We start from the raw sequence: 14,330 nt of genomic DNA on the forward strand, positions 1-14,330 counted from the left end.
GATGTGTCTAGGAGCTTCTCGTTATAGTGTTGCAATAGCCTTTTGCCCTTCCTTCGGGTTTTAATGAAAATCCTGAAGTTTAGGGAAAACCCTTGTGAGGGTTAGTTTTATGTGTCAAATTCACCGGGCCAGAGTACCCAGGTATTTGGTCAAATACCAGTCTGTATTTTTCTGTGAAGGTATTTTTTAGGTGAAATTGACATTTTAATCAGTAGACTCTGAGTAAAGCAGATTACCCTCCATCATACGGATGGGTCTCATTCAGTCAGCTGAAGCGGGCTTGAGAGAAAAAGACTGAGGTCCCTCAGGAAGAAGGAATTCCGCCTGCATGTTACCTTCAGGCTTGAGCAGCAACCCCAGCTCTCATCTTGGTCTCTAGCCGCCAGCCTGCCCGGCAGAGTCAGACTCGCCAGCCCCCATAAAGTAGCTCGTTCTGGAGTGAAGGTGACTTCAGAGCCCCTATTACCAATTCCCCAACGTTCTCAGGTTCATTGTAAGTACAGAGCCTTTTCATTAGACGTTGTTGAAGGAAATTGCTTGAACAAGGAAATTTCTCGCCAGCACCCCTTGCCAAATGTTTGTCCCTAGCAACTTGTTACCCTGGGAACAGCCTCTCTCTCTCTGTCTCTCTTTCTCTTTCTCTTTCTCTCTCTCTCTCTCTCTCCCTCCCTCCTCTACTGCATCTTTCTGTTAATCTGTCTGTCCACTGCCTTTGGGTTCTGCATGGGCCATGCTATGGCTGTAGAAGGGTGTCATTGTGAGCACTCATTTGGTGGAAGCCTATCTTCCCAATCAACTCTAGATTGAAAACAGATCTCTCATTGCCCAGAAACATGCATTGACATTGAAGCAGCACCATTTAACTCCACAACCAAGTGAGTTGCACAGTTTCATCACCACAGCTTTTAATTAAAATAGATAACATTTAACAAATACTTACCATGGTCAGGCATTGTTCAAAGCACTCTATTCAAAACATCAATTAATCCTCACTGGATTCTTTGGAGGCTGGTACTTCAGTTAAGGCCATTTTACCAAGGCCCAAGGCCTAGAGGGGTTAAATAACTTGTCCAGAGTCATAAAGAAAATGTGGCACATATACACCATGGAATACTATGCAGCCATAAAAAAGAACGAGTTCATGTCCTTTGCAGGGACATGGATGCAGCTGGAAACCATCATCCTCAGCAAACTATCGCAAGAACAGAAAACCAAATACCGCATGTTCTCACTCATAGGTGGGAATTGAACAATGAGATCACTTGGACACAGGAAGGGGAACATCACACACCGAGTCCTCTTGTGGGGAGGGGGTGGGAGGAGGGATAGCATTAGGAGATATACCTAATGTAAATGACGAGTTAATGGGTGCAGCACACCAACATGGCACATGTATACATATGTAACAAACCTGCATGTTGTGCACATGTACCCTAGAACTTAAAGTATAATAAAAAAAAAAAAAAATGAGTTCATGTCCTTTGCAGGGACATGGATGAAGCTGGAAACCATCATCCTCAGCAAACTAACACAGGAACAGAAAACCAAACACTGCATGTTCTCAGTTGTAAGTGGGAGCTGAACAGTGAGAACACATGGACACAGGGAGGGGAACATCATACACTGGGGCCTGTCGGGGGAGTGGGGAGAAAGGGGAGGGAGAGCATTAAGACAAATACCTAATGCATGTAGAGCTTAAAACCTACATGCCGGGTTGATAGGTACAGCAAGCTGTGTCACGTGTATACCTATGTAACCTGCACATTCAGCACATGTATCCCAGAACTGAAAGTAACAGTTTTAAAAAATAGATAACTTATCCAGGATCACCAACCAATATGGCAGGGACAGGTTTCAAATCCCAGAAGTCTGCATTCAAAGCCTATGTTCTTTGCCACAATCTTTGGCCCCTAAAAAGGACATCCTGCCTTAGGGTCAGCCCTATCTTATTAAAAGACTCTTACATGCTTTGCAAATATTTGTGACTAAACAGGGTTATATTTTTTTAATTCATTATATGTAATCATATCTATACCAAAAAGAATTTGACAGAAACTTATATTAAAAGAAACAGTAAGTTTTTAGTTTTGCCTTTGCTTTCCCCCCCCCCCCACATTAAAAGAGACAAAAATGAATGCTGACTAAGAAATAAGGAGCTAGGGAGCAGCAACTATATCAGAAATGCCTTCAAGGGAAAATGCCAGATGTGAACAGAAGACATAACATGGGATTTCCTGGCTGCCATGACAAAAAGTGGAACATAGTAAATTTCACATTTTTTATCATGTGATAAAAAGGAAGCATGACAGTTCGTCAAGAAAGGTACAAATTTTATAATACTGAATTGTGAAAGGAACATATTTAATGCTCTTTTTAAATGGCGGCTTGTGTCTTTAATTGCGCATTTAGAGACATTGCAGATGAAGTCCACATATGAAAGTCAATGCTTATGGCTTTGTAATTTTCCCACCCAACTCCCTCAAGAAAAATCTAGCCGGGCGCGGTGGCTCAAGCCTGTAATCCCAGCACTTTGGGAGGCCGAGACGGGCGGATCACGAGGTCAGGAGATCGAGACCATCCTGGCTAACACGGTGAAACCCCGTCTCTACTAAAAAATACAAAAAACTAGCCGGGTGAGGTGGTGGGCGCCTGTAGTCCCACCTACTGGGGAGGCTGAGGCAGGAGAATGGCATGAACCCGGGAGGCGGAGCTTGCAGTGAGCTGAGATCCGGCCACTGCACTCCAGCCTGGGCGACAGAGCGAGACTCCGTCTCAAAAAAAAAAAAAAAAAAAAAATCTAGATAAGGAGTTTGTCACACCAGCAGGGCCAATCACATTTTCATTTCATGGGTGGCTGAGGCAAAGGACCTCACTTATTAAGCCTCTCTGGCCATCTTCTGGCTCCAAAAATACAGTAGGAACAGGCCTGGATTCAGTTTAACCCCAGTTTATATTATTTTTAATTTCAAACATCTTGGTTAAGATAAGTATTTTTAAAAGAATTTTTTGACTTCTTTCATATGCACTTATTTTAGTAGCTACATATCTTAAAGTTACTACTTTTGAATTAAAATGATGAAGGATTTCCCTTTGAGATCACTCAGTTGAAAAATCCCTCATTTCACCTGGTGGCCCAATATTTCCCTTATTCCTGGCTTCAAAATAGCTCTGTTTCCCACTTAAGACCTCTTTCTCCAATTCTTCCTATTGTTGATGTGAAGTGACCTCTGACTCAATCTTTTGGGGTAGAAAACATGGTTTTCCTTTTTATCCTCTTTCTCCAGAACAAACATAATTTCTGTAAGTCTTTAAGGCCTAAACTCTATGCTTTTACTTGGGATTGTAACTTTATGCTGCTTCTTCAGATATAGTCCCATACCAGTGGCATCTAATCACCTAGGAGTTGCTTAGAAATGCAGATTTCCTGGCCCCATCCCAGAACTAAAGAATCAAAAATTCTAGGGAGAGGCCCGGTCTTTTAACAAGCTCACCAGGTGATTCTGATGCATGCTCAGGTTTGAGTATCACTAGACCAGGTTTTCTTTTCTGAAACTTTTGGACACTTCTTTTCTGTCTCCCATATTTTCTAAATCAGTAAGTAGCAGGTAACTGGAGTTAAGATTATAGACTCTGTATCCCCAACCATCTCAAAACTGGAAGCTTCAGCAACTTGGGGAATCAACAGACTCTAAACAGATACACATGAGTAAATTGCCTCTTTTAAAATCCCTTACCATTAGTTTGCCTTCCCATCCATTCTAATATTCCTAGTGTTAGTCTCCAAGTGTGTTGCTGTCTGGCCTATATATCTTAAGTAATGAAGAAGCTCAGAGCTAACAGGTCAATTTCCCCAGCAATCCTTCCAGTGGGAAAATAAAGAGAAATTCCCTTTGTGAGTTGTGTTTGAGGGCATCAGGCTCATTCAGCATGGATTTTTCCATTTGCCTGTGGCTGTTAACCAGCCTGCAGTGAAGAGGACTTGCCCATCTATAGTCAGAAAACTGGAGTGGTGGCATATATTTCCTCCCTTGAATGACATGGAGTTCCCCCTCATCATCAATTCACTTAGAAGGACCATTTTCAATATAAAAATGTACCTGATTCTTGCCCATGTTCAGAAAGCCAGCTAAGAATTCTCAAACATTTCATTTCATTGCAGCTTTGTAACTAATTTCCCTATGTGCCTACTCTTGATGAGTAACTGACAAATAGGCATTTTATGGAAGCTGTGATGGGCAATTTTGCTTTTATTTTGACCATTACTGCATTACAAACAAAATGGAAAGTGTGTGTGTTTCATGTCAATCAATTTGCATTTCTTGAAATGAGAATTGGAAAAGCCAGATGGTCTTTCCTTAAAGAACAATAGTTATATTGTTTTGTTGTGGTTCTTACAGTTAAGCTTAAACGTCAACTGAAACAGACTTTACTTGATATCTTAATCCATTTGTGTTACAATAAAGGAATACCTTTCAACACAAGACATGGGAGGGCCAAACAAACCATATCCAAACCACAGCACTTGGAAAGCAGGATTATTGAGGATTCTTCAGTGACCTGTGCTATTTATTGAAGTTGTATAGTCATTTTGTACAAGACATTTTGTACAAACAGAACAAGTGATCATAACACTTGTTTTTAAAAACAGATATCGGTAATGTAAGTATCAATAAATTACTTGTTAAATTAAGGGCCGTGTCTCCTAGAACAGCTTATAATGTCAATTTTGTATAGCTGTGTTTCACTTATCCAGTCGCTAAACTTATCTGTGCTCTCTTTCCTCCTTGGGCAGAGATCTTATTTCCCTCTTATTGAGAAACAGAGGACAGCCTCCATGAGCCCCCTGGGTGTGCCTACCCATCTCCACCTGAGAAGATCTCCTACCTCCATGTGGCCCAGTTTGCCAACTGGCTTAACAAGAAAAACTGCTCTCCAGAGATACCACCTTGATCTTCACTGCCCCAGGATCTTCTCTGCCAGTTAACTCTTTCTCTTGTACTTTTGATTCCTCCCTATCCCTTTGTGGTTTACAGACTCACACAATGTCTTCCATCTATGACTCTATTCCATTGCTTTGGGTACTTCCCAGGTTCAGAACCTCATCTTCTCTTACCTGGGCTGTTCATTGATCTCTCCAGCTGCAGCTGCTTTCTTCCCAGAATTTTATGCCAGAATTATTTCATTAAAAGACATGTGTGATTATGTTAGTCCCCTACCCAAAAACTCAGTGATCTCCAAAAAGAATTAGAAAAAAAAATTAATATAAGCCTGAAGGTCTTCTACCGTCCACCTTGAGGCCTTCTATCTTCTTTTCTGGAACAAGTATCTTCTGCACACCTTTCTGGGTCTTTGAACATCCATGCCCTTCTTCAGACCTCTGAACTTCTGCCCTTGCTATTTTCCCATCCGCAGTGTCTTTTCTCCTCCTGTTGAAATTGTCCTCAATGAAAAACCTTCCTTTGTGTTCCAGTGCAGATCAATGATCCCCACTTCTGTGTACCTGCTATGGTTTGAGTGGACCCTCCAAAATTCATGCTGAAATTTAATTGCCATTGTGATGATATTAAGAGCTAGGACTTTTAAGAGGTGATTAATTCATTAATCATAAATTGATTAGCACCATTACGTTGGGAGTGGATTTGTTATTTCAGGAGTAGATTCCCAATAAAAAGGATAAGTTCAGCCTCAGTTTCTCTCTCTGTTCTGTGTGCTAACTTGCCCTTATGCCATGTTATGACACAGCAAGAAGGGTCACACCAGGTGCTGAGGAGATGCTGCTGTCATGTCCTTGGACTTTTCAGCCTCCAGAACTGTGAGAAATAAATTTATTTTCTTTATAAATTGCTCAGTCTCAGATATTCTTTTATAGCGGCACAAAACCCACTAGAATAGTACCTATTTTACACTTTCATTATAGCACTGCCTTCCGTTGTGGTTACTTCTGTGTGTCTGAGATCAGGAACACTGTTTTTTCCTTTTCTTTTTATCTTCCCCAGCAACAAACATGGTGATTTATGAAAATTAGATGTTGAAGCACTGAATTACATTGTGTGCTGTTAACCAAATGGATAATCACAGAGGTATTATAGGGACGAAGACAATGTTGATTCATTTTCATCAGACATTGTCTTCTGTAATATTATTTAAATGCAATGTACTTCCCCCATATCTAGAATTTTTATCTATTGATGAATTGAATTCTTATTTTGAATTTCTCATATGAAGAAGACATTTATGTGTGTAAAGTAGAAAGATCAGGCTGGGATTAGAAATGCTAATAAGTTCTAGCCCTTTGGGTACTTCCCAGGTTCAGAACCTCATCTTCTGAACATCTCTTATCTCTGAACATCTCTGAAATGAGGAAACTACATTCTCCCTAAAGTCTCCACCAAGTCTAAGATTTTATTTTGACTATCACTATTGTCTTTTGTCAGCTTTTGCTATATAAAATCTAGTTTTTATGCTTGATGCACCATTTTTCATAGCATAGACAACCGTGCTTTGAATGCTTCAAGGATTTCTCGATAACAAAGAGATCCCAACCCTAGTAATTAACTCCCTGAGAGAGACTTAGGCAGCTCATTTCTTTCTAATCTTTTTGTGGAGTCACCAAGAACAAAGTCTACTAGAAGAAAAGGTATGGAGAAAATTTCTAAGCCCACAGCATGCCACTCTCACGAGCTGCCCTCTCTTCATCCAACAAATATTTATTGTGCCCTTATTATGTACCAGGTACTGTTCTAGGCATGAGAATACAGTGATGAGTGAGACAGACAAGGACCCTTCATTCTGGTAGTTTATAGTAGAAAAGGAAAGGAACATGATAAATAAGAAAACAAATTTTAAAAAGGTCATTTTTACCTAGCGATATGGGTCAAGGGAACAATAAGAGAGAGTGTTTTAATAGGTTTTTGAATACTTAATTTAGCTCAGGTGAACACGAAGGGTTCAGAATAATTAAAGCAGCCACATGTGCAAAGATCTAGGGGCCCCAGGGAGACTACCCAACTATAAGAACACTGGTGCTCCTAGTACAGGGGAAACAAACTCCTAGGAGTCAGATCTAGTTTCCCCAGTGGAGATGATTTCTGAGGATTGGGTTCCTGACAAAAAGATGAGTTTTGCCTGCATTTTTCTTTCTCCCATGCTCACTTGCATGAAGCATCATTAGACCTGATTTAAAGCTCAAATCCTCTCTAGGACAAAGCTGTAATTCATAGATCATCTTTGATAGCAGAGAGCAGCGACTCTACTTATTTCTCCAAAACATACACTGCAAAAATGGGGTTCACATTTGTGAAACATTTCTGTGGGCAGACTTAGCTATTTTTATAGTCTATGGCATAAAAGAGATAGGCTTCAAGTCATGTGCAGTTTGTGAGATTTGAAGCACTTTTAGATTCAGTTCAGGAATGTACATTAAAATGAAAGCTCGTAAGAATGATACTGATAGTAGCCCTAATTAAATTTTCACTGACAAATTTTAGTACTTCCTTTCCAAAACAATTGGTATCTTGTAGCTCATCAAGATCATAAGAATGAGAGACCTATAGAATTAGGTCCACATTCCTCAGCCAGTCCCCACTTGAGCCACTTTTCCCTTAAATACCATTACACACCAGTACATGCTGGCTCTTAACGTGAGCTTCATCCCAGTCATGCTATAGATAATAATGGACAGGATTTTGAACTTCAAAGTTATGTAAACCTGCGTGCGCTTACATCTCCATTTTGCCATATACTTGCTGTGTGACTAATTAGACTTCCTCGACGTTGGGAATAACAAACAGTATCTAACTTATAATGTCATAGGAAGTACTCAGTAAGTGATATAATTATTGATTTTAAAATATGAAAGCTCTGTTGTTATTATTGCCGGGCTTCTAATTGCCTCTGAAAAGCACCCCTCCCTGTTAGTAACTATGAGCATTTGCCTAGCTGCATACCCCATCTAGAAGGTCCTTTCCTACCCTCATCCCAATATACCCAGTGAAATCCTTTTTATCCAGTGGAGGCCAGTTCGAATTTTGCTTTCTTCTCCATCCATAGTCAACCTTCTGATTAGTTCCATCTTCTCTGAAGTCTGTGAGCCATTACAGACATTACCATGCTCTTTGTTCTTTCACCACTGCTTGCCTGTCCCATATCCCTCTTTCCAATCCAGCCTATGACCTCAGCAAGGGCAGTGTATTAGTCAGTTCTCTCACAGCTGTGAAGAAATACCTGAGACTGGATAATTTATGAAGAAAAGAGGTTAATTGGCTCATGGTTCCACAGGCTGTACAGGAAGCATGGCGACATCCACCCAGCTTCTGGAGAGGCCTCAGGGAACTTACAATCATGGCAGAAGGTGAAGGAGGAGCAAGACATCTTACAAGGTGGAACAGTAGCAATAGAGAGAGGGGAAGATGCTACACACTTTTAAACAACCAGATCTGGTGAGAACTCACTCACTATCATGACAACAGCACCAAAGGGGATAGTGTAAAACCATTCTTTAGAGAGTGCCTTTCTGATCCAGTCACCTCCCACCAGGCCCCATCTCCAATACTGGGGATTACAACTGAACATGAGATTTGTGCAGGGACACAGATCCAAACCGTATCAGGCAATAATCTTTTTTTATATATATATATATACTAGGGTACATGTGCATAACGTGCAGGTTTGTTACATATGTATACTTGTGCCATGTTGGTGTGCTACACCCATCAACTCGTCAGCACCCATCAACTCGTCATATACATCAGGTATAACTCCCAATGCAATCCCTCCCCCCTCCCCCCTCCCCGTGATATGCCCTGGTGTGTGATGTTCCCCTTCCCAAGTCCAAGTGATCTCATTGTTCAGTTCCCACCTATGAGTGAGAACATGCAGTGTCTGGTTTTCTGTTCTTGCGATAGTTTGCTGAGAATGATGGTTTCCAGCTGCATCCATGTCCCTACAAAGGACACAAACTCATCCTTTTTTATGGCTGCATAGTATTCCATGGTGTATATGTGTCAGGCAATAATCTTGTCTTCCATTTATTGTACCTTCCTCTTCACTGAAATGATGAATCAATGAACAAATAAATGAGTATCCTCAGTGTAAAGATTTTCCTGTAGTTCAAATCAATGTCACCCACCTCTGGGAACCCATTTTATACCTTTATGACAGCATCATCTTGACTTTGTAGGTAATCATGTGTGAGATCAGGGGCACTTGCCTGCAGGGAGACAAATTATAAGAATGAAGCAATCTTCTGGAGAGCGACTCTAGAACCATGTAAGGGAAGAGATTTTCTCAGGAGGATTATACATTTTTAAAATGTGGGTTGCAGTCTAATAGTAGATCAATAAATCTTTCTATCTAGTAGGTTGCCATCAGCAATTTTTTAGTGGAATGGAATGGAATAGAATAGAGTAGAATAGAAAACATCAGGGTGAATTGCATGTAATAAAGTTCACAATTATGTAGTGAAACAGATTACTGAATCCACTCCTAGAATTTCTGATTCTATAGGTCTGGGGTGACAACTGAGACTTTCCATTTCTAACGTGAGTTTGTTTGAACAGAGTCTTAATATAAAATGTGTTCCTTGCTGTAGGTCTCAGTCAAAAACTGTTTGAGAAAAACATTGCTCTACTTCATAAAGAGTCAGGTCTAAGGGACACATTTTTATAATTTCACCCAGAGCGTTCTGACATATGTTATCTTGGAACATTTTAACATCCTTGCCAGGTAGGTAGGAATATGTGATATTACAGTCATTGTAGAGAAAGGGGGACCAGGGATTTTAGATGTGCCTAACAGATCTTTGTTGATCAGACAATTTGACCTAGCATAGCCACACAGGTAGATGGCAATTGATTTAGAACCAGAACCCAGAACTGAAACTGTTAAATTGTAATTTCTTCACTAATTAAATGAGTGGTTTCTAAACTGTTCAGGGTTTATCATAAGGGTGATGAAAAAATTCTCTAAAGATTTTTTAAAGTTTATAAGCAAGAAGTCACGTTGTCATGCCACTTTTAACTCTGAACATGGAGGTTGTCATAGTCCTAAAATAAGCAACACCAGCAGCTGCAAAAAAAAAAGATAGAAAATGATTAATACATGCAGAGTAAATGATACTAGAAAATCATTGTCTTGCAATCCCAAAGGAAAGAATGGATCTAGACAGCCGGTGAAACAGACCAACACATCCCAAGCATTGGCCTGTCTCAGCATTTCTAACAGTGAGTCACACAGATCTTATGTGCCTCATAATTGATACAGTGGGAAGGACACTGTACCATCTGTGAAGAATTCTTGCCTTAAAAAAAGGATCTAGAACCTGAAATGCCATTTGACCCAGCAATCCCATTACTGGGTATACACCCAAAGGATTATAAATCATTCTACCATAAAGACACATGCACATGTATGTTTATTGCAGCATTATTTACAATAGCAAACACTTGGAACCAACCCAAATGCCCATGAATGACAGAATGGATAAAGAGAATGTGGCACATATACACTATGGAATACTATGCAGCCATAAAAAAAAAGAGGGCGGTGGCTCATGCCTATAATCCCAGCACTTTGGGAGGCCGAGGTCAGTGGATCACGTGAGGTCGGGAGTTTGAGACCAGCCTGACCAACATGGAGAAACCCTGTCTGTACTAAAAATACTAAATTAGCCAGGCGTGTTGGCGCATACCTATAATCCCAGCTACTTGGGAGGCCGAGGCAGGAGAATCGCTTGAACCCAGGAGGCAGGGGTTGCAGTGAGGCAAGATCACACCACTGCACTCCAGCCTGGGCAATAAGAGCAAAACTCCGTCTCAAAGAAAAAAAGAAAAAATGAGTTCATGTCCTTTGCAGGGACATGGATGAAGCTGGAAGCCATCATTCTCAGCAAATTAACACAGGAATAGAAAACCAAACACTGCATGTTCTCACTCATAAGTTGGAGTTGAACAGTGAGAACACATGGACACAGGAAGGGGAACATCACACACTGGGGCCTGTCAGCGGGGTTGGGGCCTAGGGGAAGGAGAGCATTAGAACAAATACCTAATGCATGCAGGACTTAAAACCTAGATGATGGGTTGATAGGGGCAGCAAACCACCATGGCACACGTATACCTATGTAACCTGCACATTCTGCACATGTATCCCAGAACGTAAAGAAAAAAATGAACTTGAACATAATTAAGGCTCTAAATCTAACTACCAGCTTATCGGGAAGCTGATTGAAGAAGGCAAATGACAACAGGAGGAGTGGCACCCAGCTAAATCTACACTGTGAGATATTCAACAACGTTAGTACCCAAGGAGGAGATCTTGGAGGGCTTGTTAAATGGAAATGTCTTAGGCCCTACTCCCAAATTTGTGATTCTATGGGACAATATTTGCATTTCTGGCAAGTTCCCAGGAGATACTGATGCCACTGATCCAGGGGCCACACTTTGAAAACCACTGGTCAACAGGATGAACAACCTGCTTATCCAACCAATCAGTGACATGAGAGGGAGTGGGGATATTATAGAATAAAATGCCTTCTAACAGCCTACAAACTTAAGACAATATATGGACTTCATCTGGATCTTAATTCAAGGCAGCTGCAAAAAGAAATTTTGAAGCAACTAGGAAAATCTAAATGTAGACCTAATGTGGAGTTAAATTAAGAAATTATCCTAGATAGGGCAAGATGGTGGAATAGGAACAGCTCCGATCTGCAGCTCCCAGCGAGATCGACGCAGAAGATGGGTGATTTCTGCATTTCCAACTGAGGTACCTGGTTCATCTCATTGGGACTGGTTGGACAGTGGGTGCAGCCCACAGAGGATGAGCAGAAGCAGGTTGGGGTGTCGCCTCACCCGGGAAGTGCAAGGGGTCAGGGAATTTTCTCCCCTACCCAAGGGAAGCTGTGAGGAACTGAGCCTGAGGAACTCCAGCACAGATACTGCACTTGTCCCATGGTCTTCACAACCTGCAAACCAGGAGATTCCCTCTGGTGGCTACTGCACCAGGGCCCTGGGTTTGAAGCACAAAACTGGGCGGCCATCTGGGCAGACACTTAACTAGCTGCAGGAGTTCTTTTTTTCCACACCCCAGTGGTGCCTGGAATGCCAGCAAGACAGAACCGTTAACCTCCCTGGAAAGGGGTGCTGAAGCCAGGGAGCCAAGTGGTCTGGCTCAGCAGGTCCCACCCCCACGGAGCCCAGCAAAGGAAGATCCACTGGCTTCAAATTCTCGCTGCCAGCACAGCAGCAGTCTGAGATTGACCTGGGACACTCGAGCTTGGTTGGGGGAGGGGCGTCCACCATTGCCGAGGCTTGAGTAGGCGGTTTTACGCTCACAGTGTTAACAAAGCTGCTGGGAAGTTCAAACTGGGTGGAGCCCACTGCAGCTCAGCAAGGCTGCTGTGGCCAGACTACCAGATTTTTCTTCTCTGGGCAGGGCATCTCTGAAAAAAAGGCAGCAGCCCCAGTCAGGGGCTTATAGATAAAACCCCCATCTCCCTGGGACAGAGCACCTGGGCAAAGGCGCAGCTGTGGGCACAGCTTCAGCAGACTTAAACATCCCTACCTGATGGCTCTGAAGAGAGCAGCAGACCTCCCAGCACAGCGTTGGAGTTCTGCTAAGACTCAGACTGCCTCCTCAAGTGGGTCCCTGACCCCTGTGTATCCTGATTGGGAGATATCTCCCAGTAGAGGCTGATAGACACCTCATCCGGGAGAGCTCTGGCTGGCATCTGGCAGGTGCCCCTCTGGGACAAAGCTTCCAGAGGAAAGAACAGGCAGCAATCTTTGCTGTTCTGCAGCCTCCGCTGGTGATACCCAGGCAAACAGGGTCGGGAGTGGACCTCCAGCAAACACCAGTAGACCGGCAGCAGAGGGGCCTGACTGTCAGGAAAACTAACAAACAGAAATAGCACGTCCATTCAAAGACCCCATCCAAAGGTCACGAACATCAAAGACCCAAGGTAGATAAATCCACAAAGATGGGGAGAAATGAGAGCAGAAAGGCTGAAAATTCCAAAAAACAGAATGCCTCTTCTCCTCCAATGGATCACAACTCCTTGCCAGCAAGGGTACAGAACGGGATGGAGAATGAGTTTGACAAGTTAACGGAAGTAGACTTCAGAAGGTGAGTAATAACAAACTCCACCAAGCTAAAGAAGCATGTTCTAACCCATCGCAAGGAAGCTAAAAACCTTGAAAAAAAAGTTAGAGGTATGGCTAACTAGAATAACCAGTTTAGAGAAGAACATAAATGACCTGATGGAGCAGAAAAACACAGCACGAGAACTTCGTGAGGCATACACATGTATCAATAGGCAAATCGATCAAGCAGAAGAAAGGATATCAGAGATTGAAGATCAACTTAATGAAATAAAGCATGAAGACAAGATTGTGGAAAAAAGAATAAAAAGGAATGAACAAAGCCTTCAAGAAATATGGGACTATGTGGAAAGACCAGGTCTATGTTTGATTGGTGTGCCTGAAAGTGACGAGGAGAATGGAACCAAGTTGGAAAACACTCCTCGGGATATTATCCAGGAGAACTTCCCCAACCTAGCAAGGCAGGCCAACATTCAAATTCAGGAAATACAGAGAACACCACAAAGGTACTCCTCGAGAAGAGCAACCCCAAGACACATAATCCTCAGATTCACCGAGGTTGAAATGAAGGAAAAAATGTTAAGGGCAGCCAGAGAGAAAGGCCGAGCTACCCACAAAGGGAAGCCCATCAGACTAACAGCAGATCTCTCTGCAGAAATCCTACAAGTCAGAAGAGAGTGGGGGCCAATATTCAACATTCTTAAATAAAAGAATTTTCAACCCAGAATTTCATATCCAGCCAAACTAAGCTTCATAAGAAAAGGAGAAATAAAATCCTTTACAGACAAGCAAATGCTGAGAGATTTTGTCACCAACAGGCCTCCCTTACAAGAGCTCCTGAAGGAAGCACTAAACATGGAAAGGAACAACTGGTACCAGCCACTGCAAAAACATACCAAATTGTAAAGAACATCGACACTATGAAGAAACTGCATCAACTAACGGGCAAAACAACCAGCTAGCATCTTAATGACAGGATCAAATTCACACATAACAATATTACCCTTAAATGTAAATGAGCTAAATATCCCAAATAGAAAACACAGACTGGCAAATTGGATAAAGATTCAAGACCCATCAGTGTGCTGTATTCAGGAGACCCATCTCACATGCAAAGACACACATAGGCTCAAAATAAAGGGATGGAGGAATATTTACCTAGCAAATGAAAAGCAAAAAAAAGCAGGAGTTGCAATCCTAATCTCTGATAAAACAGACTTTAAACCAACAAAG

The 14,330-nt window shown here is 42.0% G+C and overlaps 1 protein-coding gene across 1 annotated transcript in view; it reads left to right on the forward strand.

The window, feature by feature from the left end:
• The window catches only part of NWD2 (NACHT and WD repeat domain containing 2), a 199,729-nt gene that overhangs the window by 144,008 nt on the left and 41,391 nt on the right, over positions 1–14,330 (forward strand). The gene's annotated exons all lie outside the window — the stretch shown is intronic.

The sequence above is a fragment of the Theropithecus gelada genome, chromosome 5 (genome assembly GCF_003255815.1).
Source record: "Theropithecus gelada isolate Dixy chromosome 5, Tgel_1.0, whole genome shotgun sequence".
Lineage (NCBI taxonomy): Eukaryota > Metazoa > Chordata > Mammalia > Primates > Cercopithecidae > Theropithecus > Theropithecus gelada.